Source organism: Limulus polyphemus, unplaced genomic scaffold (assembly GCF_000517525.1).
Source record: "Limulus polyphemus unplaced genomic scaffold, Limulus_polyphemus-2.1.2 Scaffold430, whole genome shotgun sequence".
Classification (NCBI taxonomy): Eukaryota; Metazoa; Arthropoda; class Merostomata; order Xiphosura; family Limulidae; genus Limulus; species Limulus polyphemus.
The window spans coordinates 351,780-356,630 of NW_013666040.1; positions in this window are offsets into that span (position 1 = coordinate 351,780).

Genomic DNA, 4,851 nt, shown 5'->3' on the forward strand with positions numbered 1-4,851 from the left:
AAATGAAATGATAGATTAGGCTTCACGTATATTTTATTAGTATTTTAAACAGTAATGGAATGATAGATTAGGCCTCACGTATATTTTATTAATATTTTAAACAGTAATGGAATGATAGATTAGGCCTCACGTATATTTTATTAATATTTTAAATAGTAATGGAATGATAGATTAGGCTTCACGTATATTTTATTAGTATTTTAAACAGTATGGAATGATAGATTAGGCTTCACGTATATTTTATTAGTATTTTAAACAGTAATGGAATGATAGATTAGGCTTCACGTATATTTTATTAGTATTTTAAACAGTAAATCTTTAGTTGCTGACTAACTAAATTCTTCAGAAACATTTTCTTCGTAAGTGTTCCAACACACTTCTTTTATTATCTATTGCTTTTTGTTGTTGTTCTATTCCTTATCTTCGTACTCACATTTGCTCTTTTTTTTTTGCATTCCAATATTATCTATTCCTTAGCTTATATATAATAGGGCGCTCAAATCGCAATCTGCGGATCGCAAGTTCGAATTCCGCTACTGGACATTTTCGACCGTTTTAGCTGCGGGGGCATTATAATCTGACGGTTCGTAAAAGGTAACCCAAGATTTGGTGTGAACTGGCTGACTTCCTTCCCTCTAGTCCATCACTTTAAAATAAGGAACGGCTAGCGCGAAATTCATCAAACAAATATAATATTTAAATATACGAATTTTTTTTCTTCCCTTTCAGAAACCATCGAGATTTAAGCTCGATTATGTTTTAGTTTGAAGGACTGTGTAACATTACATAGAAAATAACACGCAGATAAGTAAGGTAAAAAAAAAATACAAATCAGAACTAAGAATGCTGAGTTAGAAATAAACCATTTACATTCGTCCTTAGCTAGAAGGATAGCTTTAGTATCGTACGAGCAGTGATAGAAACGTGATTAGATATAATATATCTTCGTTTGAGCTTTTTAGTTTAGGACATGATTTAAGGATATAAAATACAACAAATAAATGATAACGACTGGGGCTGATTTTCTATTTGTTTAAGCGTTAAATGGTCAGAAGTAACGAGAAGGGGACTTAAATCACGAAAACGTGCTTGTTTACTTGTATGAACGACCTATCTTGACCACCAGGAGTCGTCGGGTAAAATATATGGATTACTCCATTAGGAAGCGATCGTTATTAGACAGGGGGCTCTCCACATGACGATAGAGAGGAGAGCGACCTCTCTAGTGGTTTTCACAAATCACCCACGCCTCATTCCGTTGATTACTCTCACATTGGGGGTGTTCCATTGGAACGACTGTGTGGTCGTTAAAAAAAAAATACAGAATACTGCCATATTTTACTCATGAATTAATCGATTGGTCAACAGTTTTTAACCAGCGTTTCATTGCATAATTAAAATTCAGTTTTTTTTTTTCGAAATTCATTATAATAGAGGGCTTTACTACAAAAAGATTATTCTGTATGCATGTTTACTAAAAAGGCCAAGAAATAACTTAATCTGGCCTAGGTCAGAATCTTACAAATGTATAAACAAATAACTATAGTAAACATTTGTCTGTTCCCTAGTGGAGTTAGTAGTAAAATGCGTGGTTCGATTCTCCCCCTATTGTAAAGAGCACAGCAAGCTCGTTGTGTAGCTTTGCGATAAAAGAAACATCTGGGCAAAAATTATGTTCGACAGTTATCATTTTAATCCGAAAATATTTGCCAGAATATTCTATATCCTAAGCCTTTAGAGAAAACGTTTTTCTTTAGTTTATACTGTACGCTGACAGAGGGAGATGCAGGCTCCGAATGAAGAGCCTCACGGCGGCTCAGCGATAAGTCTAAAGGCTTATAACGCTAGAAATCTGGTTTCGATACCATTGGTGGGCAGTGCACACGTAGTCTATTGTGTAGCTTTGTGCTTAACAACAAACAAAGTTTGTAGTAGTAGTAGTAGAAGAAGAGTATAAAACAAACACTTTATAAACGAGTATATAGCCTCGTTATGGTAAATAAACAAAGTAATTCGCTCTTTGTAAATAGGAGTGTATTAAATAATGTGATGTTCCTGCATAATAAGGAAGGGTAAAATACACCCTTCATTTATAATATGATGTCTCAGTTTAGCAAGGAAGGGCGAAGTACACACTGTTTATTACTAATGGTGTAATTATTCGAACTATTATTCTCGAGAATATCGTTACTATAGATATGTAATATCATTATTATAAATACGTAATTTCACTATTATGAATATGTAATATCATTATTATAAATATGTAATATCATTATTATAAATATGTAATATCGTTATTATAAATATGTAATTATCACTCTTATAGATATGTAATATCATTACTATAGATATGGTATATCATTACAGGTGGAATTATGTGAAAAGTAGAAACAAAGTAACAGGTAAAATAAAACGACACAAAACAAGACTATCTAACAAAGTCGTATAATAACAAAACTAATATGAAAAAACAAACATGCGAGTCTGTTAATGAATTGTCAGAAAATATATCAAACCTTCTAGTGACGATGTTATTATTAGAAATATGTCACATATGAAGATATAGCAGAGAAGTTTAATAACTATTATACAGATTTAACACGTGCATTTAATAACAGACATCTGTTTTCAGATAATCTATATACTGATAGTAGTAATTGTTTCTAATTCTTTTTATTTTCCAGATATGACTAGTGATGATGTAATACAAAATTATTAGTAAAATGGATGTTAAAAACACTCCTGGTGTCGATAAAATATCTTTAAGACGTATGAAATATTGTATTAATTCTTTATTTGATACACCAGTTAAATTACTATAATATAATATAATAAAATATATTAAAGCACTATTTTTTATCACCTTTTAAAATTAGATTATATTATAATAGAAATATAAGACAAAAAAAGAAAAAATGGATTTTTATAAATTAACTTAATTAATTAATGAATTACGGAAAAATAAATTAAGTTATCAAGTACAAAGTTTATTTATTACAATTCTAAGAAATTTAATGGATATCAAAACATATGCTAATATAAAAAAAAGATAAAACTGATTAATAACACAAAAATAATGTTATGAACTATTATGTACAATTAAAAAATATTAAAACTATGTATTATAACATTATCGTATTTCATAAGTATTGTATCATCAATTTTAATTAAATATTAAATAGTACATTTCTTGCGGATGAGCTTCAAGTTTCGTGGGATGTTGTTTGAACGTATCATGTTGTATTAATAAAATATCATGTTATTGTTGATGTTGTTGTACATGAAAAAAAATGCAGTCACGAGAATAAATATCCATTATAAATATAATTCTATAATTACATCATTTTTTTGGATCAGGCGTGGCCGAGTCTGGCTAGTGTGTTGGACTGCGTGTTTGAGGTTCCGTGTGTCACGCCCTGTCACGTCAAACAAAACAATAGCCCTGCGCTTTTTTGAGGCCGTGGACGCGTTAGCAGAGTGAGTAGAAAAACGAATTATGTTACACAAATTATTCATACGTTTCCTTTATAATGGACGCTACAAAGAGTGAAAGGATTATAAAGTTCGCGATATTTTCCTTGCTGTTAGGATACGCTTTGAGTGTCCCGTTGCTTAAGGCGATGCACGCAAAAACTCCACTGCCATGCACGAACTGCTCAGTTTCATCTTTTAGTTCGAGTCTAAAATATGCTAAAACGTTAGATAAAAATTAATTGATACTTGAAACCGAGGATGTCTTTACTGGCGAAACCGTGGTCGTAATAAATGGCGTATTTGTGAAACGTACAATTGTCTTGTTTTTTCATCAATTCTGTAAAAATTAATTCCTATTTCCGAACTTGTTTCAATTAGTTTGTTGGTTTCAGAAGTTGGTTATACAAGCATCACTATTATTTATTGCTCTTACTGGTAAATGATTTTGTTATACTATTTTGTAACTGCGGTATTTTGTTGATATAAGAATTGTAAGTAGACCTGTATATGGTTATACCGTTATATAAGAATTGTAAGTAGACCCGTGTATTGTTATACCATTATATAAGAATTGTAAGTAGACCCGTATATTGTTACACCGTTATATAAGAATTGTAAGTAGACCAGTATATTGTTATACCGTTATATAAGAATTGTAAGTACAACCGTACATCGTTTTTCAGTTATATAAGAATTGTAAGTAAACCCGTATATTGTTATACCGTTATATAAGAATTGTAAGTAGACCCGTATATTGTTATACCGTTATATAAGAATTGTAAGTAAACATAAAGATGTATCAACCAACTGGCATACAGAAGGAGTATTAAACGGAAGTTTATATATATTTTACGTGCATGAAATCTTAATATTGTGAAACCACTATCATTTCGTTGTTGACTGAAGAGCAACTTTAATATTGTAACCACCATCATTACGTTGTTGGCTGAAGAGCAACTTTAATATTGGGAAACCACCATCATTACGTTGTTGGCTGAAGACCAGCTTTAATATTGTGAAACCACCATCATTACGTTGTTGACTGAAGAGCAACTTTAATATTGTGAAACCACCAACATTACGTTGTTGGCTGAAGAGCAACTTTAATATTGTAACCACCATCATTACGTTGTTGGCTGAGGAGCAACTTTAATATTGTAACCACCATCATTACGTTGTTGGTTGAAGAGCAGCTTTAATATTGTAACCACCATCATTACGTTGTTGGCTGAGGAGCAACTTTAATATTATGAAACCACCATCATTACGTTGTTGGCTGAAGAGCAACTTTAATATTGTAACCACCGTCATTACGTTGTTGGCTGAATAGCAACTTTAATATTGTAACCACCGTCATTACGTTGTTGGCTGAAT